Source organism: Symsagittifera roscoffensis, chromosome 9, assembly GCF_963678635.1.
Source record: "Symsagittifera roscoffensis chromosome 9, txSymRosc1.1, whole genome shotgun sequence".
NCBI classification, from domain to species: domain Eukaryota; kingdom Metazoa; phylum Xenacoelomorpha; order Acoela; family Convolutidae; genus Symsagittifera; species Symsagittifera roscoffensis.
The window spans coordinates 37,210,817-37,233,521 of NC_087070.1; positions in this window are offsets into that span (position 1 = coordinate 37,210,817).

Below are 22,705 nucleotides of genomic sequence, written 5' to 3' on the forward strand. Positions count from 1 at the left end.
AGATGAATGATGAACTGAAAAGAACGAAGAAGGAGCTGGACGAGATGACCAAAAGTATGCTCCAGATGGAGGAAGATCGAGTCATGTGGAGAAAAATGTTTGAAGACTGCAACAAAAAGCAGGGTCAAGAAATTGAGCGCTTGAGGCAGGATTACAAAGAGGGATCGGAACAGATGGCGTTGACAACGGCCGTGGGAAAAAGTGATACCTGCAAGGAATATTCCTCGTGGGCAGTCCCCGATGGAGCTCTTGACGCCTCGAGAAATGAGTCAAACAATAGAGACACGGCTCCCGACAGAGACAAATCGAGTAACATCCCGGATCCTAGTGACACCTTGGGTGACCCCGTCGTGGAACAGACAGTGAGGAAGCTGATAGAGACAGCTGGACGACTGGTCGCTAACAAGAATGCGCCAGGTTCCGGGGTGACTGCACCCTATGGAACGATTGACGACACGGGCAGAGTTCGACTCTCCCAGACCGTGATCAGACAGGGGATAAGTGACGTGACACCACTCATCGGGAGCTCGAGGGCCCCAGAGAGAAGAATACGGAAGATGCCAGCGAAGAAAGTGTCTCGCATAATAGACGTGCAAAAGAATAATCAATTGAAATAGAATTTCACGGGAGTTCCGGAGACAGATCCGAGGGCCTGCTTCAATCGAGCGACTTGGAGCACGGCAGTAAATCTGCAGCAACCACCAGTCGGGACATCTCATCTGATACTGGGAGACAGCTTGGTTAGAGCGCTGTCGAATTTGAGAACCTCGTGGGTCACCACGCTGATGGCCTTTGGAGGCGCGACGATAGCCCAGTTATATCGAATGTTAGAACTGATGAATCCAGGGAGGATCCCCAATGTGATGATCTTAGTTGGGACGAATGACATCTCCAGAGGTTCAGATGAGCAGGAAGCACTATGGGAGTCAATGATGGTGTGTTTGTTTACTACCCCTTGGCAGAAATTCAATTGCGCGGTACTGACCGTTTGCACTGTGCCAATGAATACAAGAAGCCTGACAGCATCAGGAAGAAGGCACAACGAGGGAGTCGTCAGGTGGAATAATATCTTGAGGAACTTCGCAAGTCGGAACGCCGGAAGAATGATCCTCATGGACATCGAACATGAGTTGAGAGCTATGGATCAGGCCAGACTGACCACGGACGGCATCCACTTCGACAATATCGAAGGACAAGCTTGGTTGAATCGAGTATTCCAAGAGCGGTTGGACGAACTAGAAGCGGAACTCTTTGACACAGGAGTGCTGAAAGAAGAAGGAACAGCGAGTGACGCGGTGATTACCACCTTTGTGCCTCCTAGCCTGGAAACACGCTTGGGTACGGTCCCGGCCGTCACGAACTACAGGCAACAAAGCTCCAGCGAACCAGGTCAAAGGACAGACGTACAGGATCGATTGGGAGAAGCACCGATGAGGAGGACCATCCATCCTAGGAGAAGGATAGGACCTGTCAACCCAATCGAGGAGACAGCCGGCACGTCTAGATCGGACACTAGATCAGAGACGACAAGTACCAGTCGAGAGGAGAGACGTCCGGGCAGAGGCCAAGATTATGGTAGTAGCGAATTCAGAGTTCGTGCACACCTCCAAGTCTCTGTTTTGGCCGGACGTCATAATGTTGGCAGCGGTCGACCTGGACCTACTGCAATCGATATCTATGGCTATAGGGGTGCAAAGGCAGACGGATATGAACCCAATTACAATCGTGTTTGCTGGCATCAATGACCATCTACACAGTAGAGGTTTTCTGAGCAGACTCAGAGATCCTACAACGGCAGAGAACGCTGTATGGCCCGCGATAAAAGATATCCTTGAGTCGATGGGTGAAGTGGTGGATGCGACGATGGAGGGGTCGTTCACCAAAGTGACGCCGAGAATAGTATTTGCGTTGTCTCCGGGATATGCACATCTCCCGGATGGACTGAAATTTGTGTATGCGATTGTGACCTTACTTTCGGAAGGAAAATATGATGTGATCATATCAGCCCCGAATTGCATGATAGAGATGGAGAACCTGAGGCCACTTAAGGCTGAACTGCCTGCAGTGTGATCAGATATCTCAAACGCGATGAGAGGACTCAAGGACCATGCGCTACACATGTTAGGGTTGGATGAGGTTTGGGGTTGGAACTGTCCAATTTCAGTCGACAGCTCAAACTGAAACCGAGAATAGACGAAGACAATCGAGTGATCGCGGCGATGTCCAATGACTTATGGTTCCGAGCAATGGAAGTGGCAGGTGAAGACACAAGAAGGAAAAATTCACTAGAGACGAGAGCTCACTTGGAGGCGATGGTTCTGAGAACCAAGCCGGAAGCCAACCAGTGGCTACACCTGAACCCTAGAATAGCGGCATTGGGTGCAGACGCTTTTGAGCAAAGCCCCGTGATGATCACAAAGATACATGCCTACTTGTTGAAGGAGGTGAACCTGGCGGAAAATGCCTGGGAAAAGACCGCTGAATTTGTGAACAGAATGTGTCAGATTACTCTGGAAACCTTCTGGACCCAGGAAGTGAAGGGACAGGAGGGCTTTGAATGGACAGACAGCATGCTAGAAGGGTTGGAAGCCGGATGGTCTGCGTCCTTCTTGGCAAAAGTTTACCCGAAAGTCTCGTACTACTTGATAAAAGATTTCCTCCAAGCAGTAGTGGAAGTGTCGATAGTGGAACTAATAGCCTTGTTCGTGACATTTGGAGCAGAGTTTCGTGAAAGGACCGGCGATACTGCTCACTGATGGAATCCAGAACCTGCGGCTAGACGGACTTCTGACATTGATTGCAATTACCCACGGAAACTTGGGAGGACTGATGAAACTGACACGTTGTCCAGAGCAGATGAGAGAGAGAGTGAGGAACTTGGATATGAAGAAATCCACGGACTCGTGGAACAAGATAAGAGACCTGAGACACACTCTTATCCAGTACCTCTTACAACAAAATCGCTTCGGAACGGGAGAAGACGAGACGATAGAAAGAGAGGAAGATGTTAGAAGACATGTTGGAGGCATGTCGCTGTTAACCGATCTGAGCTTGGCTATGAGAACCAATCCCTTGGCGCTGATCAGAGGAGTCACGGAGTTTGTGACGGTGATCTATGGACCAGCAGTCACGTTTGCGTTCCCTGACGTTAAAGTGGAAGCATATAGGAGGTCGGTGCTGCACCTGAACCTCATATCAGCAGTGGACGGTAGTACACTGAACTGGTGTGAGCAGCACACATTGTGGGAGCTCATGAGTGAAGATCTGTTGTTTACGAAAATATTGGAGCCAGAGATGACAGTCATCAATTTTGACGACCACTTCCGTGATCGCATGGGAGAAGTAGAAAGAGGACACATTGAAGTGTTTCGAAGCTTTGGAATCTGAGACCCTATGATAAAACGAATGGTGAAATAACCAGAGTGCCTCGTCTCACTGCAGCATATCATAAAGTGAGAGAAGAGACGAAGGACTGGGGTGATTACAAGAAGCTGCCGGAGGCAATCCCTGAATTCCCTCTGATAAGAAGGATGTTGCTCGGAGCAGTCTTCGTGGTACAAACTCCTAGATTGAGAGCATTCGAAACCAATGAAAGGAGGATAGGGAATTACGTGGGAACGATGGATCCATACTTTGTAGGGAGAAGTGCTGCCGTGTTACAATACACACGATTTGCATATACGGATCAAGCAACGAGAAGGCGAATAAGCAACGCAGCGACTCCCAATGCTTGGGAAATTTGACGAGGAATGGACGGGATTAGGCTTAGCTCCGATGAGGATGAGAAGCAGGACCGAATTGCCTGAAGCCTCATTAATCCTGACTAGTGTGAAACAGGAGATGAAAGTGGGAGGAATATTGCAGACGAGAACCTTCCTAGCACCATTCGGCTGTGAGGAAATCAAAGTGGTCCATGGAGAAGAAGAAGATAGATCGGCCGGTACATTGCAAATGCCGAGATTCCCGGAAGAAGCCGACAATGATGAACAAGGACCCTCGAGCTCGAACAAGGATAAGTCAGAAGGAGATGACGGACAGGGAGGAAGCCGTCAAACCGAAGAACCCATGCAACAAGATCAAGCTGGTGGGGAAGACGACAGGGCATCGACAGGAGGAACATCCAGCCTGGATTTCAATATCTTCAGTGATCTTGAGACCAATGCAGATACGTTGGAGACGAATGAGCCAGCGGATGAAGGCATCTCGACACTGGAGCCTCCGTCAGCCTTTATGGAAATGAAACGGAAATTGCCGGAGAGCAGCTCTCCTGGCAATTCAAGAAATAACGACCAGAGAATCCTCATGGAATCACCTAGGAGGAGAAGAATAGAGGCCTCAGCCAGAGTACCTTTCTTGGGAACGCTGCCCGAAGAAGAATGGGAAGTACATCACCGAGACCACGAGAGTAGGACGGGATGCAAATTGGACAGAGTGGCGTTTATGGAAGAAGTCTGGACCGTGGTTCAGAGCTATGGGACCCAGTCCATTCTGAAAACGGGTCTCAACCAACCCTTGATGAGGGAAGTCCCTGACAAGCTTGATGATTGTGAAGGGAGACTGAGTGAGTTGAAGCGAATTCTCCCATCAAGATGACACCGCAGGACGATAAAGGAGAGGCGGTGTATCTGTCAAGAACCAGGAGAGGGACAATGCGATCAAAGTTGGTGATTGATAAAATCAATGCGATGAAAATGAAGTTATCCAGCAGAGTGATGCCGAGGAGAGTCGGAAAGACGAAGGTGGATTCAGAGATATCGATGAAAGCTGTTAATTCAGCGAAAAGGAAACGAGTCAAGGAGGTCATGGATTTGGGGCAAGGTGATTATCAACTGCCTGGCACAGCTAAAATGTTAACTGATATAGCGAGGGTGCCACCATCTTCTCATGGCGGGGATAAAGTCAACAGGTTATAAATCCAAAAGGAGTGACCGCACTCTGACTGGAACAACCTTGGAAATGGAAATACTCAGCCAATGTGGAGAGAGCGAAATGAAAGACTTTAAGCCATCTCCCATGAATCACGGAAAGGGAAGTGTCGCAGGACAACTAATGCCAGTGGAATATAACCGACTAACAGTGTCGGAGACTGTGTCAATAGATGAACCCACCGGTGGATACATGGAGATGTTAGAATACCGAAACTCGTTTAGAGGGTATATGATGGCCCTGGAAGATAAAAAAGCCATGGAGGGTTATCTGGAAACGATGTTGCAAGGCACCACCCTCAAGCAGAAGGCGTACGGGACTTAAGCGTCGTCTGACATACAGGCAGAGACGATGGAGCAGTTGGTGAGCCTTCCATGGAAAGCAGTAGTATTAAGGTATTTCGAAGAAGAAATGAGGACTACGCCAAGAATACATGCTCTAGTGGCAGTACCTTACGTAAGAACAGAGTTACAACTCAGGCTCGCCTGGTGCATGATGGGACTGACTCGCGAAGAATATGATTCAGAAGAAAGGAAGAGGTCAAAAGAGGAGAAGGTTTTCCTTATGACGAACCTGAGGGATCTGATAGTCCAAGAGGGAGCAGCAGTAGCGTGTGCGAAGCGGAGAGACGCTCTCTGTTTCATTCGATTCCTGATAGAGCAGATTTCAGTACCTGCATTAAACACTTGTGTTAAGATGTTGAGGGAAGGCGATGAGCGAGCGAAAGCCTTATTCTTGCTAGCACTGCTGGATATCCAGCAAAGTAAACCGATGAGGGTGAACATGAAAGAACCCGAGGAATTAGAACCCATGAGAAAGATGGACGAAATCAGGAGATTCTCAAACAAGGAGCTGAGACTCGCTAAACAATCTATGGGGGCATTACCGAAATCCAGTGAATACTGTGGACCGATCAAAAAGAAATCGTATAGCTACGTATCCGGGATCATAGGGATAGCGTACAACCCTTTCCTGAGTGAAGACATACGCGATTGCTTCTTCGATTACGAGCAGGCGGTGTTGCTAAGATTCTGGACGTCCAGAGTTGTAACGATTAAGAGCGTTAACAATCCACAGGCCAAATTGGGACTGGTCTTGGAAGAAGAGGTGACTGCACCTTCCGTACCAAAATCTGATAAAAAAGTGGAGTTTGGGTTGGGATTCTCAGATGAGTTACTGAGAACGAGCTTGAGGGCAGTGTGGGAATTGATGTGGCCATCATGGTGTCCTAGTCCCAACGCTGACTCAATATTGCGAGCGACACAAGACGTGCAGAGGGAACTAAACGCAGACTGTAACCTGCGTGACCTCAACATCATATATACTGTGACGATAACGGCCTCTAGGAGCAACGGAGAAGATAAAGTGGAGTTGCCTGGCTGGGGACCAGAAGACTGGGTCAAACCTGGTAGCTGTCTGGCGGAAGTCTGTGGACTAGAGGGTCACGTTTGTGGAGGTCTGGACTGTGTGAAGACCCTGGAGAAACAACACAAACAATTGACGGTCTTGTTTGGAAACGTAGTGATGAAAACGAGAACAGAAACGGAACTGATAGCAGATTGCCATGGAGGAACCGAGGTGAATCTAGTGACTGCACTAGGATTCTACAGCATGTTTGGTTCTTTAGAGTCACTATTGAATCTAGAACAGAAACATGAGATGGTCACAGCCATCAGTGTAGAAGTATTCCCACGAGTTCTGCAGACTGAGCAGAAATACATAGGAAAATGGAGGGAAGCAATCGAGACGGAAATGAACATCAGACACAGTGAGACTTATTGTAGACCATCAGGAGCACGATATTTGGTGGGCTCAACATTGGCTCCAATGTGTAAGAGCAGATACCCTGTACATTTTGTGGCTGTGGACGTAAAGAGTACGAGAACGATCGTGGATCAAGCCTTCTCAGTGCCGAAGAGTGTGAGACTGGCGAGAATGTCCGAGAAGTCTAACGAGTTGCTATGTAAGATGTTCTCAGCAGTTCCAGAGAGAACCAAGGAAGAGTTGGAGTCAATACTAGGAGAGAAGTTCATGGGATATGTGAGCGGGAACTTCAGTGACTTTGAGAGACAGAAACAGAAAAGATCAACTGTCACAGATTACAATGCAATAGATGAGAATGATGAAGTCCACCGAGTGATGATGGAAGTGGAACCATTACTGGAAGCTTCGGGAAAACGTAATTTTCCTTGCCACTGCTTGCTGCAGACTTGGTGGTATCCCAAGCGTAGTAATCTGATGTTGATCTGGGACTCTGGAGAGCTGCTCTCCATGGGTTTACCAGATTCATCACAGCCCATAACAATAGTGATAGTGGGAGTTATGATGGCGATACGATAGCTGGAGGCTCATGTGAGAGAAAATAATAGACAGGAGGCACCGACGAGAGAACAGTTGCGGAAATTAGATTGTCTAAAAGATTTAGATCTTTTTGAGACAATGTGCAAAATTCTAAACATTCCGATGGAAGTGAAGAAGATATGGGCAAGAAAACGATTGATGCCATGGTTCAGAGCTAACATGACTCCATGGTTATACGAATATGCGAAAAAGCATATGTCGAAGCACGGCAGGGTGTACAGTGAATATCAGCTGGACATTGGAGCAGGAGCTTTCAAGCGAGCTCTCGTGACTCATCGGAATGCAGTGACCACCGCTGTGAAAAGAATTTCCAGGACAAGTGAACGTAGTGGAAAGGAGAAGGCAGAGATGTTAAAGGAAGATTTGGAGAGAAATGTGACGTTGTGTCTCCACAACAGCTTCTGCAGGAACAGAGAATCTAACGTGGATCCCCTACCTTGTTGCAAACAGAGGGTAGAAGAGCAGAAGTGATGGAGGACGGCTTCCAGCAGCGTCAGGATAGCTAACGACGTGTTGCAGGATACGGAGACTGAGAGTGCAGAGTCAGTATCACAGGAGGAAGAAATGGAACATTGACGAATGACCGAAAAACAAGATGCAAAAAGAGACGAAATTAGAAGAATTTAGAAGTTTTAGAACTTCTAAACGACGAAAACAAGAGAGTGATGAAGAAAAAGTCAAAACTCAGAATTGTTTTATGTGTGTGAAAAAACTCAAGTGAGAAACCAAGCAACCAAGTTGTGATTGAAAACTGAAACATTTAGTTGATTTTTGAAATTGTTGCATTTATAAATTTGCATTTTGATTTTAGTTGAGTGGCTTTAGAGACGCTCACTTACTATTTATTTAGAAAGGCTTAAGTAAAGGAGTATATTTAAATATTCCAGCCTGCATGACTGTTTTTAATCAGCTAGGAGAACTGATCACTTTGTGGTGGCATGAAAGACTTGGGTAATCTCTCGAAGAGGGAGATTGTTTCATTGTTCTTTCTAACCAGAGAGTTCCTTAGTTTTAATATTCAGGACAATAACAAGCAAGATTTCCGAAGGGAAAAAGCATAGTAGGGTAATTTTAGCTTGTTGGTTGGCAGGACTGTCCTGCAAACCAACACCTTTTAAATCTAGGAGAAAAAGTTTTAATCGGGTTTTGACATTGGAAGTCAGAAAATATGTTTTATATTAGGTCATATCCTCAATGTGCAGATTAATGAAAGAATTTGGAGGTTATAGTGATGTGGTATGATGCCATTTATATTCTGCAGTGAGTCGATGTGACGTGGATAAAAGTAATTTTGTGCATTTTGTAAATTGTGACATTCGACCAGAATGTGCCAAAATGCAATCTCTGCAGATTTTGAAATTTTAGCAGTGAACCTTCCGAGTTAATGATTTTGAAGGATTAACGACGTTATTCGGATGATCAGCAGAACGGTGAAGGTCAGGATATTCCCGTATTTTAAAATTTTAAATTTTCGAAGTGATGACACGTAACATTTCTGAGAAACGTCAGAAACGGCCATTTTGGCAAAAAAAGCTGAAAAGCAACAGAACAATATTAGTAGCGATTGCGAGAAGAACGGAAATTGTGGTTAAGAAACGACAACGAATCACGGAGTTGACAGAGAACGTTCCTAGTTGCAACTATTGTGTCGCTACAATAGTTGCAAGGCCGTTGCGAACAACCGTGAAGGGTGGAAGACAGCCTTCCGGGTTACGGAAAAGTCAAGTTTAACGTGCTTGATTCAGTGGATTCAAGAATCCGGAAGGGTTTCGGGACTGAAACTTTTATCCTTTTATATAAACTTTTAGCTTCCTGTCATGTCCTGATTTGAATTTAATTAACAACTAGATTCATTTTGATAAGGATGAGAAGCTAGGAGTTGGGGGAAAGGGTTGATCCATCTTCGATGGAGATGATGATTTTTATCTACTGAACAAAAACAAAAGTAATATAATAAATAGTATTAACCCTGCTTTTAGGAGTGACCTCGTGGTCTGGGGATACTGAGACCCAGCCATGAGCTCACTATTTCTGCATGTTATCTAGTTAATTTGAGTGTTTTGACCGAAGCCGAAAGCAGTAACGTTTTTGTCGACCCGATGATAGAAAATACCACCGAAAAGTACTGGCGTAGTAGAGACGGTGAAAAGCATATAAAGCTCTGTTTAGACGTTAGCCAGTCGTCCTAGGATTTAGTTTTATTTTCCGTCGATATGTTTCTTCCGGGCGAATGTTAATTACATGTTTTTATGGCGCTCCTGTGTGGTATTCTTTTTTAACATCATGACCGGCAGAACCGTTAACGAGCACTCCGCGCCGAGCGGATGCTCACATTAACGCCCTTAATAGGCCTAAACCACCGGGGCGGAAGGGTAGTCGGAACGCGGAAGCCTTCCGGATTACCGTGAATAGCTTTTTAACTTAGTTAAGACCAAAAATTCACGAATCAGGAAGGGTGGGGGGATCGGCCATTCCCTCGTTCCCTGAGAGGTTTGTGATCAGTAGAAATCATCCCCCCAGACAAGATGTGATCCGACCCCCCGTTTGTTGTTGATAGATATATTGTGGTTACAGGCATTTATATCAGTCAAGATTGTTACGATTAGTTTTGTAGCCCGTTTGTGAGGCTTGTACTGTAGGGTTATTTGAGCATTTAAGCACAATAATGATAAATTGCGCTCAATCCGGAAGGGTCAGCTGATTTTCGCTCAATTCGGAAGGGTCTTGGGAGAAGACTGATCCGGCAAGCAGTACAAGGAGCAACAAGAAGGGGCTCAACGACAACAACATTCGACTGTTGGGTATCGTTAACAAGTTTTGTATCCCTTTTGGTACAGAAATTAAGATAGTAATATGTGGGGGACTCGACAGTGCTGCACTGTAGTGACCCTTCACCGAACTGCGAATATCCGAGTTAAGCACCTTAATTCGGATATTAAACAAACCCGGAGGGGTATAGTACAACTAATATTATTACTAATATAGCCTATATTAATACTCTTATACCGTTTTTCAGTGAAAAACACAGAAAGCAGACCGGTTTTTAGGGTCAAAATAGCGATAATTTGATCCCCCACAAGTCGCGATTTTTGAGATATCGATATTTTTTGAAACGGAAAAAAAGCGCTAAAGTAGTGTGTTACAACGTAACTGCACTACCATAATAGATAGAACCGGTTAAGTTTAGTTCGGAAGTGGTTGGAACTATTTTGGAACCAAAAACCGAATTTTCGTGATTTTTGAGAAACCGAAACACAAAAAATTCAGACACTAAGAGTTATAACAGTAAAAATAGTTGTTCGGACAACGTCCAGTAGTGAATCTACAAGTTTTAAAACCCGCTACCCGAAAGCCTTCCGGGTTGCAGAGAAATCGAACTTAACGTGTTTGATTTGGTGGATTCATCAATCCGGAGGGGTTACAGGTAGCATAGTTTTTTTGCAAATTTTTTCAACTAAAGCGTTTTAGATCGGGTCTTTTGCATTGAACTAGAAGAGTATAGGCCTTCTGAGCACGTATCAATAATTTTTAGGTCGAAAGGACCAGATTTGCGGAAAAAGTTAGGCGGAACCTATAAGAGAGAAATTTCTTGACTTTAGAAAAAAGACGTTTTGGTTAATAACTTTGGAACTACTAGGCATATCGAGTTGATCTTGGTACCAATAGATCAGAAATTAGCCGAGCTTACTGATAGGGACAAAAGTTTTTCGGAAAAGTAAGCGTGAAAATTTTTGAGGTTGTTTTTAGCAAATTCACCAATTTGGGAGGGTAGCCCCTTCACGTTTTATAAATTTCTTTTAGAAAAGCCCTTATACCCCTACCAAAAGGTAAGAGGGGTTGAATAAAGTAATTTTAGGCCGTTCTAGACAAAAAGGGAAGGCTAAAGGCACAGAAAAACCTTAATTGAGCCGAAGTTAGGCGACCGAAGTTAAGACCCTTCACCGTTAGTGTGAATTGTCAAATAAGAGGCTTAACTTCAATCCGGAAGGGTCTAGGAAAGTAGTACATACCCTTCCTAGTTAATTGAAAAAACAAAATTGCATAGGAGAACGTATCCGGAGGGGTATAGGTTGAAAGAAGGAAATCTCCGAAAAGCTACTTTTACAAAACCGGAGGGCTCCTAATCCGGAGGGGTCAAAAATTTTTTTCAAATTAGGAGGGGTCCGAATCCAGAGGGGTCTTATAGTTGCTAATTTGGAGGGGTCCAAATCCGGAGGGGTCTTATATTAACTAACTCAGAGGGGTCCCAATCCGGAGGGGTCTAGATTTTGTTAGTCCGGAAGGGTCCTATTTGTGCCAATCCGGAGGGGTATTATTTTATTGAAGGACTTATTATTTTAGGACTTATTATTTTATTAAAGGTAGACGAAAGAAAGACTAAAGTGAGAGGTATTAGGTTATTAGCAGACAGGCTAGGAATCAGTGACTGCACGGGTAACTTGCCTTTCAATAAAAACCAGACCAAAACAAAACAGGTCCGAACTCGGATATTCGCGACACTAAGTCTAAACTAAAAAGAGCGTGATTCATTGGTGTGGATTGTAACATAATACGTTTTTGTGAAAAATGACTGCCCTGAGGATTTTAGTAGGTCTAGCTCAGGCAGCCCGAAGGCAGATAGGTAACACAGTACTCGGTGGGTGCAATAGACGCCCACTTGAGGAAATTACTGCCTTCAAAGTTTTGTCTGTTTGATGCAGCACCGAGCAGGGAAAGCTTTTTCTTTAAAAGACAAGTTCGACTATTGTACTGTGACAGACTAAAAGTACACTACACAAACGTTTTTTTTTTCATAGAGGCCTTAATATTCTGTCATTATATATTTTTTTTGTTTTTGATTTTAAATCAACGTAAACTGTGCTTGACTGGGTAGTGAGTACACTATCTTTTAAATTGACTGATAACATCATATTGTGCTAGTTTTCAAATCTTACGACCGATAATCGGTTAATGTGAATAAATTTTATACAAACTGTGCTCTGATAACATACAGGGATTCGTGGTCACTATTTAATAGAATCTTGTGAAAACTATTGTGTTGTGTCATTATTATTGTTAATAAAACTATAAGGTATCTAGCAATCGGGTTAAGTATAGGCATTAATAAGTGACAAATAGAGAATGAGTCTAGACAAGTCAAGGATACCAAAACGAGGTAATAGCTCTAGGAAATTCATACCTGAAAAGCAAAGAAAAACGATGACCGATCCTTTTGTGGATTGGATCAAACGATCTCGGACCGACAAAGGGGAGACGGTTTCAGGCAGAATGGTTGAAACAAGGAGTCAGAAGACCTCAGAAGAGCGAAAACCTATGTTAGAAGTGGAGGTCCATACGGACCAGGCCATGAATGAGAGCCAGGAAGTACATGGCCTGGAAGGGAGAGGCAGAAGGCTGGCGAGTGAATCTACTCCGGTAGAACAGGGCCAAGATATTGCCACTTCCACCGGGACATTGGATCGAGAGGAGATGTCGGAACTGTCCGACATCTCAACTGAAATAGCGGCAACTAGAAGATCTCCAACAGACAACACTATGACGGCAGGCGGAACTGAGAAACAAACAACGTCATCATCGTTCTCAGAAAGAATGAGGAACACCTTAGGAAACATCTTCCCATTCACCATGGGAGGAGGCGCAGGAAATGAAGGTGAATCCCAGGAAGAAGAGGACGAAGAAGAGCAAGGGGACTTTGGGTCTCAAGGCAGCCTCAATAGTTTGACCCAGGAGAATGAGGCATACGTCGGAAGAGAGACTGGAACCATGGACAAATTTGGTGTGGTGACAACGATAAGCAAAGAGGCAAACACACCGGGCCAGTCAAGAGGCTTCACGATTATGACAAATTCAGAGCCGCAAACTGGAGAGAGTAGGAACAGAGGGCTAGGCAACGCATTGGCGAATCCTGAGGTGGATAATGAAAAGACGTCGAGGCAGAGAGTCAAGGCCCGGATCTCGACCAGCACGAAGCTACCTGGGACCGACAGGGTTACACCACCACTAGTGACGCCACTCGTGGATAACGGGGCAGCACTAGAGGAAGCCTTAAACAACATAGTGGGCAGTTTAGGAGAACAAAATGAACAGATGTCCATAAGAATGAGTGAACTAGAAAGAGCAGTTCACATTGAAAGAGAAAGACTGCGGGAAGAAATAAACCGCAATAGACAAGAAGTTGGCAGGAGCGAAAAACGCTTGAAAGAAAGAACGGACGAGCATATGGCAAAGAACTGGTCGCGAATGACAAGAGAGGCGGAACAGCGAGAGTTACGCTTTAGGGACGACATTGAGAAGTTAAGAATTCAGCAAGAGCAGTCTCTTGGGACTCTTGACACAAAGATAGACGCGATGATGGAGAGGCGAACTCAGGCTATCATGGATAGGTTGGACGGGCTACTAAGCAGCAAGAGTGGACCAAAAGAAGGAGAACCGAACTCGGGAGGTCCCAGCAGGGAACCGAGGGTGAACTTCAATGAACATCAAATGAGGAAGACGTATGGATCCACTAGAGGCAGGGGCAGTTCATCAGGCTATGCCACAAGGGGTAATGGAGCATGGGGCCCGAACAGTAGAACAAGTTCAACGGGGAACAGACAGACCTCTAATGAACGACCAACGCAAGGCACACATGCGACGGGGAGAAGTGATTCCGGTAACAGGGGACATGCAAGCCCGGGGAGGAGTCATGTGGGCCAAGAGGGAAACACTCACGGCGATCCGGATTGCAGGGATGCACCGCAGACAGAGCCTTTGACAAGGTGTGAGGACACTCAGGCGGGACACTCAAGGGATGCTACGGCAATGGACACAGCCTTTGAACCCCTAAACAGGTCTTTGGAGACAATCCTTACAAGGTTATCCAGAACTAATGAACGCAGTGAGAAGTCCAGAAGTGTCTTTAAGAAACCAAGATGCTATAAAGATGAATCTGATGGCTGTATTGATACCTGGATAGAGGTAATGAAGCTGCATTTTGAGGAAGAGGAATTGTCGGAGAGACAGGAATGCAGTGCGCTCACCAGCAACTTGGAAGGGACAGCCCTGAACTGTGTCATGGCCAAGAAGCAATATCAGCGTGACACAGCTGAGAAAATCTTCGAGATCTTGTTAAACCGTTTCGGATCAGGGGTGCAGGGGCACCAAGCGATGATGCGCTTCGAGAAATGGAGGCAACGAGAAGATGAAACGATAGACAAGTTTCTCGATGACTTGGAAATGCTGAGAAGACGCAGCCAACCGGATGAGTCAAACCGAAGGATGAACCTGGCCGTAGCCTCAAATTTCATCGATGCTGTGAAGAATGATGAACTTCGAACGATGCTAGCAACGCATTACACACCACTATCAACCAATGCGCCAACACCAGAGGAGTTGAGGCTCAAGTCAAAAGAGTATCTTTTGTTGAAACCTCCTTCAAGATCTGGATACTACAAGAACAATTATGGCAAATAAAACAAAGGACCAGCAAACCAAGGGAACAATTGGTACAAACCGAGGGATGATATGGACAAGAGACGCTCTTGTGCCAATTGCAGTTCAACGGACCATCATGTGTCAGCATGCCCAGCTTACAAACAAGGCATGAAAGCAATAGGCTTTAGCCTCGAGGACGAAGATGCGTCAGAATTGGACCATGAGGAGTTCATGAGAGGAGTAATTGCGAATTTCGGCCCGAGGTGTTTCTTTTGCAACTTGGAAGGTCATTTTAAATCAGATTGTCCGCAATTCTGGGATGCAGTGGCAGACATCAAGCATCCAAGACATGAAGAAGCTTTGTCAGGAGTGAAAGCCAGCAAGGCTCGACTTTCGAGTGAAGCAGAGGCACGCAGAAAGGATAAACCTCAAGAGCTGGCGGCAAAGAAAATGCAAGCGGTAACAGAGGAGACACGTGAACCGGAACCAGCTACTGCGGCTGATGACTTCAAGATCGATTATAGGGCAGCCGCGAGGGATGCTCTAAATAGGGTGCAGCAGGAACTGGTGACGAAAGAGATCGAACAAAAGTGAGACTTGAACTGGAGAATGAGAAACTTAAGGAGCAACTGAATACCTTCGAAGCGACGGAGTTTGAAGAAACTAAAGCACCAAGCAGTTTGAGCATGAAACTTAATGTGATCTCCGGTCAGAGGTTCGGCGTGGTGCCGCAAGGAAGCAAGATACAGTCGATAATCTCAGTGGCTGGACATCAGGTGATCAGAAATCTGAGTGAACCATCCGAGTTCACTTTGATGCATTTGGACACATATGCGGATTATCTGAGGCAGGTGGAGCCACGCACCGAGTCGAGAGCCGTGCGAGCACTACTAATGACGGGTGGCCCTCGCATGAAGAAATTTCATGGACGCTACCTAGAGGTCTATGGGCCGTATCAAGTGATGCTGAAGGTGGATTGAATCAGTATCTACACCAGGACTTATGTAACAACAGATGATGACCAAATGGGGCAAATCTATTTGGGTGAAGAGGAACTCAAAGTCCGCAGGATAGGCCATGACGCCATGATGGAACAAGACGCAGTACACATTGGGTATGAAGCAGATGCGACCGCACATCTGCTCGACACCAACGGAACAAAAATCGGAGTCACAGGGCTTCTGGGCACAGGAGCGGTAGTGAGTGTGATGCCGATAAAAACTTGGGAAAGAATGGGCTTCACGCGGGAAGATCTAATTCCAACGAATCTCCGACTGGCCGCCGTCAATCGAGGAGCTATCTACGTGGCCGGAAGAACACCAATAACGGTCCTCCACATGGGAGGACGGGATCTTTGGATGAGCTTCCTGGTGGTAGAGAATTTGGACGACGCCGACCAATTCATCTTGGGCAGAGATTTTGTCAGGAATTTTGACGTGATGATTGAATTGAACAACGGTCTGATACGGATTAGAAACCCGGACCGGAAGTATGTTAAGAGACCAATTAATAGGATAAAAACAGACGAAAACAAGGTACCAATTTTTTTGGATAGAAAAGTAAAACTACAACCAGGACAAGCTGTGGTAGCAATTTTTAGAATGAGAAATTTGAATTCGTTAAGTGATAGTAAACAGGTTTGCTTAGTACCGAATCCAAATAGTCAGAGTTCGGTGATTTTAGGCCGGAGCTTCTCGGTAACGCGAAACGGACTGTGTGTCAGTGTGTTGTTGAACACACTGGTCACCACGGTTTCAATCCAGCGTGGAAAGAAGCTTAGCTACGCTTTGCCGATGAGGACCGTCTATGCGGAGACACAAAACTTGAAAGAATATAGTGTGAAAAACTGTCCTTATCATGCCAATAAAGAAAAAATTTTAAAGAGGATTAATGAATTAAAATCTATTCATAAATTGTTTTCAATGAAATCCGAAACGGACGACGGCTTATCAAGCTGCTCGAATTTTCCGGAACGCCCCTCGTAATATGAACTAGAATCTGACAAACCGGTTATGCCAGAGATAGAACATTTAAAAGGGAAAATAGGTGAGGGAGATTTCGAAAAATTGCGGGACCTCCTAAATCGGAACGCAGATGTATTTTCAAAACATAAGGCGGATATCGGTTGCTGTCATTTCGTCGAACACGAAATCGAACTAGAAGAGGCCGCCGTTCCCCATAGGGAAGGCGCAAGGCGAATGACGCCACACAAATCGGAAGCGTGCCGAGCGGAAATAGAAATGTTGCTTGAATACGACATGAAAGAACCCTCGAAATCGCCATGGGCTTGCGGGGTAGTAATGGCGAAAAAGAAAGGGGGGCAGCTTAGATTTTGTTGCGACTTTCGTTACTTGAACGCGGTAACGATAAAAGATGCGTACCCGATACCGCGAATAGACGAGAGCCCATCTAAGCTTGGTGATGCCAAGTTCTTCACCACATTGGACTTAGGTTCTGCCTTCAGGCAGGTCCCTCTGCGGAAGAAGGACAGAGAGAAAACCGGATTCGCGTGCGAATTGGGATTGTACCAGTGGAAGAGGATGCCCTTCGGCTTGTGCAATGCAACGGCCATTTTTCAAAGACTGATGGCTCAGGCTTTGACGAGAGTGACCAAGAAGTACGGGAATCTCGTGATGTGTTACGTGGATGACGTAGTCATAGCGACACCGACCCTGGAAGACCACATTGATAGACTCGATGAGGTCTTTGGATGCATGAAAAGAGCAGGATTGAAGTGCAAACCATCGAAATGTGAAATCCTTAGGGTTTCGATAAAGTACCTGGGAAGAATGGTGGATAGGCATGGTGTGAGGCCGGACCCGGAAGCAGTGGAAGCAGTACTGACAAGGAAAGCTCCCAGAACGGACACACAGCTCCTGAGCTTCCTGGGGTTTGCCAATTACTACCGGGAATTCATAAAAGGATATACGGACAAGGTGTACCCGATGCAGAAGCTGATGCGCAACAAGGGTAAAAAGTTCGAATGGAACGATGAGGCACAGGTTGCTTTCGAGAACTTAAAGCGGGAACTGTGCGAAGCGCCAGTGCTAGGCATGCCTACAGAAAAGGGCATGTATGTTCTTGACACAGACGCATCGGTAGTGGCCATCTCAGGAATATTGCATCAAGAGCAAGAATGGAATGGAAGAACAGTTCTCCGTCCCATTGCATACGGCAGCAAGGTCTTCAGTGACACAGAGATGAAATAAGGCGCACCAAAAGCAGAATTGTTTGCAGTAGTCACCTTCGTGGAAAAGTACCGTGCATACTTGGGGAGCGCTCCCTTCAAGTTACGCGTGGACAACAGAGCGTTATCCTGGTTGAAGACCTACTCGATGGATCAGAGTTATATTGGCAGATGGATAGTAAGATTGGATGGCAACCATATGATAATTGAACATAGGATGCGTGATAAACACCAGAATGCTGACAGCCTCATCAAGAAAACTGAGTTCTATGAAAGATTGGAGCAGAAGCAGGCCAATCAGGCGGAAATAAAGGAGGGATTCTCGTTTTTGGACAAAGAAACTTATGAAGCGCTTCCCTTAACGAGATGGTTGGATAAGTCTGGACATCCATTCCAGGGCATCCAGAGTTACCTGTAGAGAAAGCAGCCGAGATAAAGATCCTATCCAGGGAGGACCCGGTCCCCTTGGATCTGTTGCTGCGCTCGAATCTGGTCCAGCAAGAACTCTCTCGCATGAACATAAACAGCCTCTCATTATTGGATAAAACGGTGCAGGTCACACCGCAAATGATGCGGATGCTGGGTGGATTGTTAGAAAGAGAAGTGACCAGAGATGACCCCGAGTGGACAGCAGCAGTGGCATCGCTAACAGTCCGTGAGAAGGTGAAGATCATGCCGTCCAGACGACAGCACGCAGAGAACGAGAGGGATTGTAGGACAATAGTTCAGCAACTAGTATCCTCAATACCCCACGAGATTTTAACTAGTACTTCTTACGGACAGAAGGAACAGGGGAGCAGCAAGCGAAGGAAAACCGTCACCTTTGTGGACCAGGATAAGGAAGGTGAAAAGGTAGAACAAAATCTGCTGCAAAATTATTTGTCCGGTAAGATGAATGACGAGAAAAACCAGCGATCACAAGACCAACACCCGGGAATAGAAAGTTTGTCCGGGGAGTCTGAGATAGACGAGAAAATTCCTGATGAGAAACAGGACCTAGAGAACAAGGTTTTGTCCGGGGAGTTCAGATGGATGCGAAGAAGGCACAGACATGATCTGGAGGGGCGTGCAGTCTCCAGCACAACCTCTTCGACGGACGAAACTCAGGAATGGACACCTATTCAGACAGGAACTCGAGCTCGGGGTCAGAACTGTCAGAACTAGCGATACACACGCTACTAGTGGAAACTCGGGCAAAGGACCTGGACAGAGAGGTGTACCAGGATCCTGACAGCGATCGCTACCTTATACCAAGCGAATGAGTCTTTGACAACGCAGCGGATAACTTGGAGACGATAGCGGTATCGAAACGTTCGATAAGTCTGTTGCCGCAGAAAGAGGTAGTCAGGACTGATCTTCAGCCGTTTAAACAAGAAACACAGCCGTTGGCGAAGATTTGGTGCGTTAAGATGGAAGAAGACACACACCAGCCTAATGAGCTGAATAGTCAGATGAGCCTCATGAAGACGTACTTGAAGGCGAGATACAGACTCTCGGATCTTCTCAGGGTGCAGAGAAATGATCGCATGACAAGCAACCTGAAAAGGTGGATCGAGAATGGTTCTCCGGATAAAGGGGACCTCGAGGAAGATAGTTATCGCATCCTGAGACAATACTTCATGCAGAAGGAAGGGAGGTTATATTTGAACAAGGACGGGATCGTGGCTTGCAAAAAAAGAGAGGAAGACAGAATCCTATACAAGTATAACGCGATAGTGTTACCGCAACTCTATCAGACAGAACTATTATTCAGGTCACATGATCAGATGGGCCATCAGGGGATCGACAAAGTATATCAGAGGATCCTGAAGCGCTTTGAGTGGCCTGGAATGAAAAAGGCATGCGAGAAGTGGGTAACAGCATGTCTGTCATGCCAGCAGGTCAAAGATCCAAGGAAGTTGCGATTTCCTTTACAGTCGATCGAGTCGTCTGAATTCAACGAGGTGGTGCAGATAGATCACCAAAAGATATGCATGACAGACAATGGTTATAATCAGGTGCTGGTCATGATAGATCATTTTACGAAGTATGCAGAGGCCGTGCCCTGCATAACTGCCTCGGCGGAAGAGACATGCGACCACCTGATCAATACGTGGATAGCAAGACATGGTTGTCCGATGACGTTTCAATCAGATAATGGAACAGTTTTCGTAGGAGAGCTTACGAAAGAGCTTATGAGACGCTCACAGGTCGCTCAGGCTCACTCCACGACATACCACCCTCAGACGAATGGCTTAGTGGAAAGACAGAATAGGACGTTAGTGTCGATGCTGAGAGTATATTGTTCCAGGTACATGACCGATTGGGACAGATACCTTCCACAGGTGATGGGAGCATATAACAGCACGCAACACTCCACCACTGGAGTCAGTCCACACATGATGCTAACTGGACATGAAAAGTCCTTACCCTTAACCTTCTTCTAACCAGAGTATGAGGGAAAGAAAACGTCCCCACAGGTCTACGTGAGGGATGTGATCAGACGCCAACAGGAGTTGAACGATTTGTGTAGACGAAATACTCAGCAGGCACAGGCAAGGCAGAGGAAAAGATTCGACAAGAAAGCAGCTGGTGCAAAGGCTTACTCGGTGGGAGACTACGTATGGGTATTTCAGAACGTTATGCCACCGAAAGGGACGAAAAAGCTCCTAAAAAAATGGAGGGGACCCTTCATGATTACAGAGGTGCACCAGGAGGGACGCTTTTATAGACTGAGTATTGGCCGAGCCGCCCACTACGAGAACATCAAGCCACACAATCCATCGACAGAAGACTGGTGTATACCTGCAGACATGGAGGAAGGGGATTATCTAATTATGGATCCTGCTTGTGAGGTCAATGAAAAGGGCACCAGGGAGAAGAACGATGGAAACGAAGTCGTAGAGGAAGGTATGGATACACCGCTGGACCTGGATCCAAACGAGGAGATCGAAGCGGACGATGAAACCTTACCCTACGCAGAGGAAGAGTGGCAGGTTCCCAAACAGACAGAAGTTCCCAAGAACTTGGAACCGGATCTTCCGTTCACGATACAGACTCGTCAGAAGAACGGGACGAGACCAAGAAAGAAATACAATCCTTACGGTGACGACTTTGTAGTGGATAAGATAGATCTGAAAAAGATAGTGGAGGAAGTAGTGGGTCTAGAGGAAATAACTGTGTCACAAGACATTGACATAGTCGATGATCACGACGATGAGTGGGTTGACGACTGGTCGAAACCCGAGGTAGAATTCGACGACGAGCAACAGCAGTCATATGAACAAGACTTGACGAACCTGCGCGTCTTAGAGTGGCTGAATGAAACAACCTCGGATCCTGAGGAGACCAGTGTCACGATTCAAGACGTAGATCGTGAAAGCATGAAATACATCAAGACCGAACGAGATGATCCTTCCTGGGCTGCCCAGGAAGGACGACTACTCATTCCAGCTTCTAACCTCGACTTGATACCCGGTATGCGATCGACGGGGACGTCGATGGATATTTTTGTCCGGGGAGTGGGGGTAGGACTTACCCACACTGAAAACCTGATAATAAAAAAATTAAGAGTAGCAAGAGAAACAGGAGACTTAGAAGCAGAAACAGGCGAAGATCCTAACAAACCTGACATAGGCAGGGTAGTTGAGTCATATTTTAACTTACCAAATGAATATTCAAGTAACATAATACTAACAGACAGTGATTTTATACTCACAAATAGAACATGCGCGATAGCAGTCACGGCAGACATGAGTTTTAGGACAGCGTTAGCGGCAGATTTTAAGAGAGAATATAAAAACATAGAGTTCCTGTGGAAGCAACGACCAGGAGTAGGGGGCGTAGCAGCGTTACCTCCGGCGGCGTCGCAGATACCGGGAAAATACTTATGCTTCCTGGTAACGAGGGCGACGGAGAAGCAGCACGTGGACCCAGAGAACCTAGTCTTGTCCTTGACGAGGCTGAGGGACTTCCTTGTGGAAATGGACGTGAAGGAGCTCTCGTTTCCAGTGTACGATCCAAACAGAGGAAGACTGCATCCTCGGGAATTGTACGCGCTTGTGCACGTGATATTCTCTGATACGAATATACAAGTATATCTACATAAGAAATATTATTTAAGTATAGGCTGAGTGACGTGCGAGAGGGTGTTAGGCCAAAGACTAAGTTGTATGTAATATGTGTTATGTTATGTTATGTTATGTTATGTTATGTGTTAGGTTATTAAGATCATGGATAAGTAGCATGACAACCGTGGGGCATGACAACCGTGGGGACCGCCCCACGGAAGTCCTGTTGATGGAAGCATATGGAGAAAGGGGAGTACTAGACCGCCCGAACATGAGAGTGATGAGGTGGAGAAACGGGGCTCTCTCAGGGAGTGACTTGGCGAATGAGCCTGGACTGGGAAGTTCTAGGACCTACCAACCAGGTGAGATGCCAATGCCCTCCAAGCCCAAACCTGGGCTGACGAGAATGCATCGGGAGATGAACAGCGAGGCGACCTCGTCTGGTTCACCACTGAGAGCAGCTGTGCCACCAAAAAGGGCGAAAGTAGGACAGAAGGTTCAGACGAACCAAACCATGCAAGATCTGGATGAGATGAACGATGAACTGAAAAGTACAAATAAGGAGCTGGACGAGATGACCAAAAGTATGCTCCAGATGGAGGAAGATCGAGACATGTGGAGAAAGTTGTTTGAAGACTGCAACAAAAAGCAGGGTCAAGAGATTGAGCGCTTGAGGCAGGACTACAAAGAGCAATCGGAACAGATGGCGTTGACAACGGCCGTGGAGAAAGTGATACCTGCAAGGGATATTCCTCGTGGGCAGTCTCCG